General features: G+C 36.3%; 1 long non-coding RNA gene across 1 annotated transcript; it reads right to left on the reverse strand.

The window, feature by feature from the left end:
* Positions 1-515: 515 nt before the first annotated feature.
* LOC116216435 lies at positions 516-10,970 on the reverse strand. Its single transcript, XR_004159169.1, has 3 exons — positions 10,855-10,970; positions 1,834-1,971; positions 516-770 (listed from the first exon to the last, which is right to left on the reverse strand). It is a non-coding gene; the product is annotated as an uncharacterized LOC116216435 (long non-coding RNA).
* Positions 10,971-13,881: the final 2,911 nt, after the last annotated feature.

The raw sequence follows: 13,881 nt of genomic DNA on the forward strand, positions 1-13,881 counted from the left end.
TTAAAAACAGACCAAAAAGAAAAAAGGCTTGCCTAGTATCTAAGAAGGTGATCTGCCTTCACTTGTTAGAATTCAGTTAGGGTTAGCATCCTTATGACTGCATTAGCCAAGAATTAATCGAATATAAGCTTCTAACACAAGTTTGAAATTCTCTAAATAACAATCTTGAAAAAAAATTGAAATAAATTAATTGCAGTAATTTTAAAATAACACCTTAGGACTCAATTACTTTTTTCTTCTCTCTCTCCATGCTCCAAGAAAGTAATGAAAGGAGTGAAAGTCAAAAAGGAAGTTTAAGTTATTTATTTATTTATTTAAACCTGTGTCAAGGTTTGGCCTGGCTTGGCCTGGTTCTGGGACCAAGGGAGCAAAGGGACCCATGGACACATGCCCTGGAAAAGTGAAAAGGTAAGGAAATGGGCCTAGGAGGAAAATAGTAGCAACATGCTAAGGAAAAACATTTACTAAATCTAATAGTGAAATGTGAGATAATACAATATAATTGAAGCTAATAAATAAAATGGGAGATTTTCCAAAACTGAAATCCTTACCCTAATGCTGTAGGCAAGATGAGTAGGGAAAATAGGGAGCAAAAAAGCCAGTCTCATGATTCGCAGTCAGTTTTGTCTTTCCCTCCAAATGGAAAATGGAAATGGAAAAAAATGAGGTCTCCTGGGGGTTGTAGCTTGTTCATTCTCTTATGAAACAGTGACCGGACATTCCATGGAACTGCAGCATTAACTCTTTAATCCTGAGTACGCTGCATGATGCTATGATGTGGAATACAAAATCATAAAGCCGTGACAAACTGTTAGATATTTTTATGCATCATATAACCTATCGTAACAACTATTTATCATAATAAAAAGATTCAGTGACAATATTAAATTAGTTTCACTGATTAAAAACTTAAACTACCATAGTAAAAAAAAAAATCTCCATAGTAAAATGCCCACATACCTCATCATCTGCCCTCTAAGAACCCTTATACAGAGTTTTCTGTCACTAGCTAGAAAAACACTGTGCTTATAAAAGTTCTTCTAATTAAGGATGATTAATAACAAGCCTATCTCAAACTGAGTGCACTTGGTTCAACAGCTGAGGCCAATTGATAACCTACCATACAAGCAGTGGGCTGAAAAAACACTCATACATGTTAGAATGTTTTCTTCTAGGTATAGTCTTGGGGGAGGATGGGTGTTATTCTTGATTGGGTCTTTTTTGTTGGTTTCTCACGTTTGTATCATCAGTAACTTTGCTGATGGTGTTTTTTATTTTTCTTCTTTCCAGGTCCTTGATTTATCTGTTGAGCAAAATTGGATACAAAACTAACCCTTGGAGAGCACTACTAGCTGTATGTCTCCTATTAGATCCTGTACTGCTGTTTGTAATCCTCTGAGCTCTGCCAGTGAGACATCTTGTTCTACATTGCTATCTGTTCACTTGGCCAGTATAAATAGGGCAGAATTTTCTTCTGCCTGGAGTACTAAATGGCTGAAGAATGGTTTGGGCACAATGAAGCATGCAACTTGCATGCCACAAAGTACTGTCCTAGATCTCTTTCTTGTAAACAGAGAACTTTTTGTGGGTGAAATGACAATTAGTGGCTACCTTGATCACAAGATGACAAGAAAGCGTAGTCAAATTTAAAATCTTTTGTGATGGGAGGAAAACGGCCACCAAATATATACCAATAGACTTGACTTGCTGTTACCACTACTGAAACATTGTCTTACTGCACTCATGCCCACAATTTAGGCTCCATAAATTTTCAGCAAGTGTTGATGATTACTAATCAGGACCATTTTTTAACAGAGGAATTCAGTGACATACCTTCGCTTCAGATAAACTTTCATGTCATGCATCATTTTGTCAGACTAACTTTCTCCTTCCGTCTGGCAGTAAAAGATAATCAGATATCATAGGGAAGATTCAGCCTGTACTTCCGTCTCACAGCATCTGCTTCTGATACTGTAGGCCAACATAATAAAACAGGAGGCATTACTTTTGGAGCAACCTTAATAAAATATTGAATATAATTAATCTATATAAGTAACAAAACTTATCTTCATTTTTAATATTTTTATTATAAACATTAAAAAAAAAACAATAAACACAAACTAGTAGCATATGTAACCTTGTTTTTGTGAAACTAATGGTTTGATGGCAGAGGTTGGAATTCTCATTGAGTTCTAAAGGTGTTTGACAGAGGTTGCTGGTGAAATATTACTCTTCCTGTGCTTCATCCTTGAAAATAGTTGTTCACAAATGTACATACTGCCAAAAAGTGATGACATGAATAAGGCATAATTGTGAAGGATATTTTTCTCAGGTAAGATAGAACTTATAAAAGTCTGGTAAAGAGGCATAATAAGACTTTTCTTTGATTTGATGTTGTGGTTTAACCTGGGAGGTGGCTGAGTTGAGTGTCTGCTTGTAACTCTACAAGGTCTTTTTTAAAATTTGCAGGCAACATACTTATGTCAACTGAAAATGGAGCTCGAAATATACAAAAAAATAGACTACTTCAGAAATCTTGAAACTTGTTCACAAGATTCCTTCATCAAAATGGAAGATGTAGCTGCATATTTTTTGTTGTTCACTGGACTCTACTTAGCCAGTGTATCAAAATACATAGCATTATTTGCCGTAACTTGAGTTAGCATTGTGGTGCATCCTTCCCGTATCCTGGATTCAGCCCATATATTGCCTATCGCACACCAGTGTTTGGTTGTGAGTGATGGGTGTGCATCCAGGGCTGGGTCAGGCATCACAGTGGGGCAGAACAGCTGTCATGATGGTGTTGGTCAGGAGGTGGCAGCAGAATGGGCTGGGCCAAGCTGTTTATGGCCTACAGGTTACGGGTTGGATCTGTCCGAACTAGTCCAACCCCCTTGCTAAAGCAGGTTCTGTGCAGTAGGTTACACAGGAAAGTGTTCAGGTGGGCCGTGAATATCTCCAGAGAAGGAGACTCCACAGCCTCTCTGGGCAGCTTGTTTCAGTGCTCTGTCACCCTCTTTGCATAGATATTTCTTTTTCTTGTGTTCATATGGAACTTCCTATATTCTAGTTTGTACCCATTGCCTCTTGTTCTGTCACTAGGCACTGTTGAAAAGTGGCCCCATCCGCTTAACTGCTGCCCATCTGATATGTATTAGCATAATATGCTGTATTCTTTCTTGCACTTTTATGTGGTACATTCTGGGTGTATTCTTTCAAGGTACGTCAGTAATTTTTCCTGTATTTTTTCTAGGCATTCAGAAAAATATCCTTTGTCAACTGTACTCCTTGTAACTCTGTGTGATAGAAGACCAAATCAACTCGTATATCAAAGCTTTTGTGATTTAAGGTCCTTCCCAATAGGTTATTCTAATTGGAGCTAATGAAGTTGGAAGGATGCATACTAAAGGCAGGTGTGCTTAAGAATAACTTGTATCAAATGAAGGGTAACAAAGAAATATAGATAAACAGTGAAATTAGTTAATAAATTACTTATCCATAATGATGCTCACAAGACTGAATAATCAGTAACAAATACTGCTCCATGGAACATAATGTTCTTTTTGCACTGTGAGTCAGACTATAGTATCTAAAGTCAACACTCTGTGTGATCACATAGATCTGTTGTACTGCCAAAATAAGATGAAAAATCAAATGAAGAATAAGTAAATTAGCCAGGCCAACTCCTTCCAACCCGGCCAGGAGCAGAGCAGATGAGTGGTGCAGCAGGGTAGCCTGAGCTCAGGGCCAGGCTGAGGATGGGCAGGAGGAGACCATGGCTGGGCCCAGTAAGGCTTCTAGGGGGGAATGTCATAGCCCAGACCTGCTACAGCCTTGCTGGGTCTGGTGGAGGAAGGCAAGGATGGGAATGGTTTGCAGTGCCTCAGAGCATCATCTAAAAATTTTTTTTTCTTTCTCCTTCAGTCAATTGAATGTTTTAAAGAAATCAATATAAAACACAGACGTTTTAGAAGTAAAATTAATTACATATAAGAATTCAAAAAGAAATAATTGTCTCTGATATCCTCAAATAATCTTGGTAATTTGATACCAACAATACCTTTTATACATTTGATGGTTATCTTTCATCATTTTGCCATATTGTACCCCCATACAGAGACATGGAATTCAAGGCTATTCACACAATTTCGTTTAGCATCATAAACCATTCATGGTGTGATCTTCTACCCATTTTTCCCATGTCTCTGTTTCACTATTTTCTTGGCTTCTCTACTAGTACTTCTCTTTTGGTAGCTTCTCATTCATCACCGTATGTCCCTGTGGTAGGATTTGGCCATCTGAGAGTCTCATAGCCCCTCCAGCTGACCTTGGCTCTAGCTTGCTGGGAAAATACTTGTTGAGATGTGAGAAAGTAAGAGAATGAAAATGAGGATTGATAAGGAAAGTGAAAACAGATGGAGTGTAACCATTGAAACAGCAACAGTTAACAGCCCTGGGACTCAAAAGAAAAAGAGCTGACTTAAAAATGTGAAACCTTTCCACTGCTTTGGAGGCGTTTGGCTCTTCCCCAGCTGACTGATGGAGATTAGAGGACTCAGATTGTCTCTCTCTCCTAATCCAGGAGCTTGCTGCTCCTAGCTGATCACCCAACAAATAATCTCTTCCTACTTCTCAATATTGCTCACCCTGCTACAGCTTCTCTGCTCAAGGAAGAGGAAGGTGTATGTACTGTTTCTAAAATGGTTGCTGCATCCATGGCAAAGCTAGTGAAAATTTGTGGGAATTTAGACTAAAATATATTAGTTATCCAGGAAGTTCTAATAGTCAACTGTAAAAAAAAAAAAAAAAGCCAAAAAAAAAATATTTTGAAAGGATGAAATGCAAACACTTAATATCTTTATTTAGTCATCTCACATGTCAAAATTAGTGACTGAAAAATAGATTTTATTCATTTTAAAAAAGTCCAATTACTTAGAATTTAACCCTCTCCCCCTCTTTTCTTTACATGAATAAAAATCTAATTTAAAACAATACTTTTGCACCAGCAGTTCTGTTGATGTGTATTTTCAGTGCACAGCATTTTACTGAAAATTCCTACCTAGGTATTCTATTAAATTAAAGTGGATTGTGCCAGGATAGCTGAAGTTTTTAGAAATTGCATATTCATCTAGTGACACTGAAGAATCCACAGAAACTAATTCTCAATTACTGGCACTAATGTTTTCAGTGTAAGCAGCTAATAAAAGTACACATAAATAAGCAAGGAATGACAGAAACAATTTGATTAAATCTGGCTAAGAAACTCCTGCACATCTCCAGAAACATACGTTCCTCAGAATATCTAAATTCTTGCAGATTTATGTTAGCACATTATTTTCCTTCCTTGGAACTATGACATTAAACACATTGGCTGTGACTTTTCAGTCTCTGGTAGAGCAGGATATTAAGTTCTGCCTTTTAATTACTACTCCAGACCCTGGGAGCCTTCCTCTCACATTTTCCTTAATTCATTAAGTATTATGATGTTAATTGTTACAACTTTTTATAAAGACATTTTTTACAAATACAAAAATTATTCTGAATTATGTTTTATAAGTAGTGATATGAAGCGATTATTATTATCTCAGATAAATGAGTAACAAAAAAATGTATCAGCTTCTCACATGTTCCTTTTTAATAGTATCTGAAGTTTAACACCTTAATCCTTTTTTTTCTTCTTGTTGGTATTTGACAGTACAGTCAGTGACTGTGAAACTTACATAAAATTAGCTTATTGAACTCTAACTCGAAGCAAAAGTAAACCTTCCCAGAGTCAAGTTTTTAATTATACACTTAGTTTATTAGATGTCTGCATTCTTCTGAGGTAAAATACCCATTCTCTCATGAAATTTCTGAGTAAAATACAGTGTGTACTTTACAAATACTAGATTTCTCAACATCCTTATGATAATTACATCTAGATCCCACTGACAGTAATGCCTCCTGTTTATTTCAATGGAAACAGATACAGAGAACACAATAACACTATTTGATAGAAGAACTCCTTAGCTATAAAACACCACCTTTCAACATACTCACCACCATCAGCTATGCATTTTCACAAGCAATGAACAAGAGCCTGCATGCTATGCCTGTGAAAATATACATGGCTGTCCAGAATGTGGCTTATCTTTCTCGTTGCTGTCACCATCGCTAAAACATGCCACCCATCATCTCCCTGTGCTTACATTCATTGTTTGGTCTCCATAAAAGTTCAGCAAGCAGCAGTAAATATCAATGGACTCCAATTTTTCAATGTGGAGGATTTCAATTCCACACCTTTGCTTCATATACACTCTTAGGACAGATGTGATTTTGTCAGTTTGCCCCTCCACTACCATTTGTTACAGGGCAACAAAATGGAACAGAATATTGATGGGAAGATTCAATTTCTATTGCTATACCACCAGCATCCACCTCTGACAACATGGACAAACATCACAAATTAGGAACAGCCCTTGTATATTTTACGGGTCTTTGCAGATGAAGTAAACGCATACAATGTAAGTAGCGCAGGAAGTCAGTGACATAGATGATATGGAATTCAGACTCCTAGTCTCTGTTAGATTAGAATCTTTTTTTAAAAAAGTGTGGAAACAATTCTTAGATGTAGAAGAAAAAGACAGTGCCAAAACAAGCAAATAAATTTGAGAGAGTTTAATAAAAATGCTACGAGCATTTTGTTTGTTGTTGTATGTTTGTTTTAAAATTTAATCAAGACTGACTGCCTACCATAACGTTTTCAAATCAATAAAAGTAGAATAACTTCCCAAACACTACAAGAAACAGAACAGGCTAAGAACAACATTAAAAAAATATTTTTACCAGATATCTCATACTGCTCCTGCTAATAATCACAGGATGCTGACATATCTACAAGTAGTTTCTGCCAATTCAAGCAAACTGTAGTAAGTATACTGTAATTTACAGTCCCAAGATGTTGACAGACTGATTCATAAGCCAGCAGAAACTTTTTTTTATTTTTATTTTTTTTTGCAACTTCAAAGCCCAGAAGGTCAGAGAGTTCTGTGAAAATCAGTGGGATGCTGGGAAGCTAAGGAATAAATTAAGCTGTTGGTTACAAAGATGCTGGCCTCTATTCCAGAGAGAGTATCACAGAACTAACTTCAACAAAGCATCTACCAACAGGGTTGTTTTCTACAGAGGCTGAGAAAAATAGCCTTAGCCCAGTGTCCAGCTATGTGTTATTTCTGTGCACTACTTATGTGCAACAATAATATTTTGTTTACATATATAGAATTGTCTATACAATATTTTACCTTCTGAAGGTATTCTCCTGGCAAAATGAACACGGTCTTTTGAAATGCTGGAATTTCAGGATAGAACTTACAGAACTCTTCTGTAATGTTACTTCTATAAATGAATGAGTTTGGAATCCCAGAATTATGTCTAATTGCTACTAAACCTCTTATCTGGCATGTGCTGAATATGCGTATATGTAACTGTGTCTCAAAAAAATTTATATATTAATAATTTTAGATGATATTAAAGAAAAATAAATCTTAATTGTGAGCTGTGGGAAAACATTAACCTCAATTCTAAGACTCTAGCCTCAGGAAAATGGGAGATTACAAAAAAAAAAAGTTATGGTAGAGCAAAGGTCATCATAGCCCAGCACTAAATGACTACTGGGAGAAAATTTCTGTCTCTAAAAGAAAATTAATTATACTGTTATGTTCACTTGGATGTTTAAAATACTCAGAAAGACCTGTATGACTTCTGTTACATCCTTCAATTCAAACAGAACAATCAAATTTGTACTCTTCAGCCTTATCTTTATCACAGAGCTGATGCAGTCTGTTTTTTTGAAGTAATCTCTACACTTGAGGAACACAAATGCTTATATCATTAAAATAAATCTTCTTACGTTTACATCATAATGAAATAATAGTAATAAAAACAATTAATCTTAATATTCTTTAATCATGTAAGGTAAGTGGCAAAGTTCCAGAAAAATAATAAAAAAAAAAGTAAAGTTATCACAAGGGGGTGTAACCTCTGCAGTTAATCTTCTGTATCTCAGGAAACTCAACAGTAATCCAGAAGAGGATAACATTGTCTAGGGTCAGGACCACTCTCTGTGTGGGATCACTCCAGTCTTGGCTATTTTCTTTGTTTTTCTTCTGCTAGGATAATTCTTTAAATAAATTCATGTGGGAACTGCTGAGTCACAGCCTGAACTACTGATAGAGCACCTGGGGAAAAGGCTCACATTAATTCACTTTTTTTTTTTTCTTCTGGGTATCGAAACAGAATTTGAGTGATTAATCAATGATATTACTAGGAAGTAAGAAGAAACAAACTGTCTATGACAAAGAATTCAGGGTTTAAGAAGTTATTGGTCTTGATTTGTATGTTACATGGGGTTAAGTTTATTTTTTTTAGTCCAGAAATTACATTGTGGCATATATCAAAGAAATGGTAGGCATGATCAAACCTGGACCTCTAGACATACTGAGGTCTGGTTGAAGTTACTATGCATGTATTTATGCCTATAAGTCTAGAGCTCTTTGGAACTGTTGTGGCCCTGAGGCTCTCACAGCCCTGCCCATCTTGTTCTCCTCACCTACCCAAACCTGGGTCCCCATAACAGTCAGAAGCCATTGGGCCCTGTCCTCACAAAGCTGCAGATGGACTGGATTGGGCTTCCCTCTTGTCTAGCTCAAGTGGTTGATGGAGATCCTGCTAAGATTCACTTTAGCTGCCCATTGCAACTATGGAAAGACATCAAAGCTTTTATGTCCTGCATGAAAGATTATGAATGTAACGAAAATTCTGTACAAGATACAGCAGCTCATTCAAAGACGACAACTTTCCTTTTGCAGACAGTACACAGATAGGGATACAATACTGAAATCAAAGTAGTTAGCTACCAAAGAAGTTGTTTTTCTTTAGTTCAGTTACTTTTTTTTTTTTTTTTTTTTTAAATCACAGCAGACTGGTAACTATATTAGCACCTCACAATCTACTTGCATCCTGTGAGCTCCCCAAGGAGATGTCTACAGATGTTGGCTATTACCCATAATTTAGAAGCTATTTCACAAAAAAAAAAAAAGTGGGAAAAAAGCATCCTCTTTGTCAACAGGCCCTTGAAGAAGCAAGAATGTCAGCATCATTACAACAAATCAAAATCTATAGATACTAAAATTACAGAGGTCAATTAAGTTTTTACCCATATCTGAGATAGTATGTTAACTTCATATTGCAGAAATACGTGTTTACGAAATACTGTTTTATATCAGTAGCTTTGAGATTTATATAGATTTGCTTACTAATGACTAAGAGAATTAATTTGGACATGTAAAAATTCAAAATTGGCTCAAATATATTTGAGGCAAACTAATTAAGAATGAAAACTAGGAACGTTGCACTATTCCCTCATAGTGCATATAGTTTTAATAGCTTAGTAATTAGAAAATCTTGCTAGCTACTTAGCTGCTAAAGCAGTCTGCTTAATTTCACAAGCATAAATAATTTATTCAGATGTAAATTCTACAAAATTATTGTTAACTTGACTCTTCACACACAAAATGTTCTTATTACAGAGCAGGAGCAATAAGCAATAATTTAAAATAGGAAGAGCAGTTCTCACATTGCAAAAATGTAAGTTTTCAAGGTGGTATACTTATCACAAGAGACAAGATATTTCCCACCACTTTGAAGATTTCTCCCTTTCAAGTAGAACTCCATCACCTCACTTGCATATATATATTTTTTTCCCCCCAATGAACTGTATGTCCAAACACTTAGCTGAGTGGCAACTTGTTAGAAACAGTGCTAGTCTTGCCTATTAACATTTATTTATTTTTACAGGACTTTCTTATAAAGTTGCTGTGCTGATAGGTTATTTTCTATTTTTTATGTCAGTTTCCTCATCTCCAAAATGGGAAAATGCATTAGGAGATTGTGAGAATTTTATGATGTAGAAACCAGGTTAGTCTACACCATGTCTAGACAGAGCATTCCTCAGGCTGTATCTCAACACTACGGGATTGTTAATGTATTACCCACCATGCGTCAACTGGTTAGAACATGATTTTTGCCCAGAGGGAATTCTTGGTCCCTTGATGGAACTAGCTACGATAATCCTATCCTGATTTGTTCCTGGTTCCTAGAACATACAGACTGGAATTTTTATATAGTCTGCAGTGCATTGCATTTAGTCTATTTGTTTATTGACCTAATGATCGCTCCAATGTGACTTAAGATTGATACTTGCAGATATAGGATACTGCTAACAGAAGCAACCAAGAGCCACAGCAGTTGACACAGAAAGACTGACAAAAGCATGCCTGTGCTCAGTAGCAGCAGTGACTCAGTGTTTATTGGTGAAACTACTTCAGCACATCAGAGACTTCAGCCTGAAGAAAGCTCCTAAACGAACTGCAGCTCAGCAGGGTTATGGCTGCAGAAATACATGGGGCCTCTTGCTAAGACTTGGGCAGGGAAAGGTGGACTCCTTGCCTGTTTGTTTTTATCTTGGATATTTGTGGAGGATTTGTATGTTGGAGTAAAAGGAGCGCAGGATGATACCACCAGGCTGTGTAGTAATAGACTTGATGAGAAAGACTGGTGTAATGGTATGTGGAGGGAAGAGTGCCTACTTCATTTTGGTCATTTGATTAACTACTTTTTCAATACAAAAGGGGATAATGAATAAAGGGAGAAGTAACAAACTGAGGCACAAACACAGTAACAAATAAAGAATAATGACAAGGACTAGAAGACTCCAGTTGCTAACTGATGGATGTTACAGCTGGAAAAAAATAGTGCAGTAGAAAAGTGACACAAAAGTGAAACAGCAAAAGGGAGAAACAGAGAAAGAATACTCACCTGCCTCAGACAATCTAGCCTCACAGAGAAAAACTCCACAAGGGACAGATCTCCAACCAGAAATCCTTCCAGAGGGGTAGTCAGCCCTTAAATGAGGTCTAAGAGAGGTACAGCCAGGCTCCACCTGTTCTGGTCACATAGCTGAATTGCCTTCACCTGTGCTCCCAGGGCTGACCCAGACCTTTCCCCAGGTGATCAAATCAGTGGTTCAGGCCATGACTCAACAATTCTCATATAACGGACCATCAAGAAACTGCAGGTATAGTTTTAGAGAGTGCTAAACTATACCTTTATCTGGTAACAAGTGGGAAACAAGAGGAGCATAGGGATTTGGGTAGGCTGTAAGACTATGCAAAACTTTTGAAGGAATGCTTTTGAGGAGTGAATGGGTAGGAACAAAGCAAGGGGAGAATGGGACCACTCATTTATAAAATGTGGCCAAACAGTACCTGTATCTGACCAAGCCCTGCACCTGATTTCTGCAGTCTGTTTCATCTTCTAATTAGATTCTTTCTTAAAAATCTGTGTGTGTGATAGTAGTGTCAGTATTTTTGCTCATCTGTGTGTGTGTCTCTGGGACACAGTTTTGCTGCTGGCTGAACATGCAAATAGGTGAGGAGCAGCCCCATCTATCAGCTCAGAACAGAAATCTGTGGCAGTATGGGGACACAGAGTGGGGCTCCAGCAGACAGGAAGGAACGACTTCTGTGCCCAGAGGTGGTGGAGGTGATGGTCATTTACAGCATTCCTTAACAACTGGATCTTCTCCAAAATCCTGCAGATATCAGAGCATGAACATTCAACTGCAATGATGAAGGTGTAGGTTGAGTCTGTTGTTACTGGGTGGAAAAAAGAACCCTCTGTTTCATGCCCTGCATCGTGGTTACATTTGTATACTAGAATTAAACATAGAGATACTTGATTGTTCCTGGGTATTTTTGTTTGTCAGACTGATTTTGAGTAGTATTATTATCACCTTCATGAGACTATCCAAATAAGTAGTCATCAGGATGATAGAAAAAAGCTGTGCAACATTGTTAATCGATAAGGAACGACTGCTTTAATAACTATTAATGTAATCTACTGATAATTAAAAAGTCTAAAATAGAAAATATAACATTTTAATTATGGTGCTAAGAAATAATGAAACTTTTTAACTGACACAACCTAATAGGTAAGTCTATTCTAGTTTAACTAGGTTAACTAATGCAGGTTCAGAGAGTATGGAATATATGCATGACATTTACTCTGTGCCATTGGGAATCATTCCCCTAGAGAGTGACAATAATGCAAACTCACTCTCAGAACATGGAGTCTGCACAATTATATTTAGGTAAAGAACTTACCAAATGAATTAGTGTAAATTCCAAAAGCATTATTTCTTTGGCTGCAACTGTTTTTCTCTATTATTGAAAAAGGAAAAAAAAAACCAACAACAACAACAAAAACAATTTTCCAGATAATATGCAAAGATCATTAAGACATACAAGTAATCTTTAATTATTCTGAACCAGGTCCTTATTAATTCACAAATAACTTTGTTTCATTGGCTATTTGCCAATGTACTAACCCAGACTACAAGGCTCTTATTTGCCAGGCAGCATTTTGTACAACACCTAGAATAATCCTAAATTTATCTGACTGCACCATTCCTAATATGTTTTGACTTAAATTATACCATTGACTGTGTTAGCCAACAGGAGTTCAAATATATTTGATTTTCTTGTTCTTTCCCCTCAATCTAGAAAATGATGTGATTAAGCTGGGGAGAAAGCAGTACTCAGTAACTTCTTTTTCCTTTATTGTGCATCTGTACAAACACCACAAACCTGTTTTATTTGTATAGCCAGGGTGATAGGCAAGTTTTCTGGCAGACAGCAGGGAGTAAAAATAAAAGTATAATAAAAGTAAACACAAATCTTTCTTAAGACAGCTCACTGTAGCTCTAGAAGTGCAAACTATAAACTTTTTTTTTTGATGAATTATTTTTTGGAGCTTCAAACAATATCAAATCACTATTGCAAGAAGTAGAAAAAGCAATGCATTAAGCAAAACTGAAATTCAGGTGTGAAAACCACTCAGCTGAAGTATAACAATTGTTAATGATGCATAAATCACTTTGAAGGCTTTTTTTGTTGTTATTGTTGTTTTTTCTTAAAGATTTCACTATAAATGATAAAGGCAGGGAAAAAAAAGTTATTTTTGTAAATATACTCAAAGACCACCAGAGGTCTCTATAATAACAAGAATGTAAAAATGTAATGTTAAAAATATTCTCCCTAAACCTACTAGATACAAAGAGTTAAACAAAAAATTAATGAACAATTTAAACAGTTATGAAAACTAAAGCCATGTAGAAAAGTGAAATATTAATACAGGTTAAATCCTGTTGGTAGCGTCAACCGTGTTTATTAATGCCATCAAAATCAAGATTTTAATTCAGATTCTACTTCACATTGCAGTTTACAAATGTATTCATGACAAGCATTCAAGAAAATGAACATCTGTAGTTGTCTGTTCTTCACGTTATGCAATAAATTATTTCACTGCAAAATAATAATTACTTTGAAATGAATTCAGATTAACAATAACCGTATTAGTGATTCAGCTACTTTTTTGAAACAGACTAAAGCTGGAGTTGAAGTGGTATAAACCCACTATCATAGATACAGTTATTATGGCAAGATACTACATATCAGTGAAACTTATTTCTCTCATGGAAGAAATAAACAAAGTTACCCAGAGCAAGATTGGACAACCTGCCCAGTCTAAAAATAGTACAGCGGCTGAAAATCTCTGACAAAGCAACGTTTATTAGGCCAAGCAGAAAACTTCATCTTGCCTTTGTTGAACCTACCGATTAGATTCAAAAAAGAAGTATCCAGGAGGACTATTAAATCTTCCCACAGAGTTGGAGCTTTTGAAACCTTGTTTGTGAACATGTATCTTTAATTTCCAGTGCTTCATGGATTGCTGACCTCCCAACAGTATTCTCTGTGCTTTTTGCTGCTGCTGCTGCTGCTTCTT

The sequence above is a fragment of the Meleagris gallopavo genome, chromosome 3 (assembly GCF_000146605.3).
Source record: "Meleagris gallopavo isolate NT-WF06-2002-E0010 breed Aviagen turkey brand Nicholas breeding stock chromosome 3, Turkey_5.1, whole genome shotgun sequence".
NCBI classification, from domain to species: Eukaryota; Metazoa; Chordata; class Aves; order Galliformes; family Phasianidae; genus Meleagris; species Meleagris gallopavo.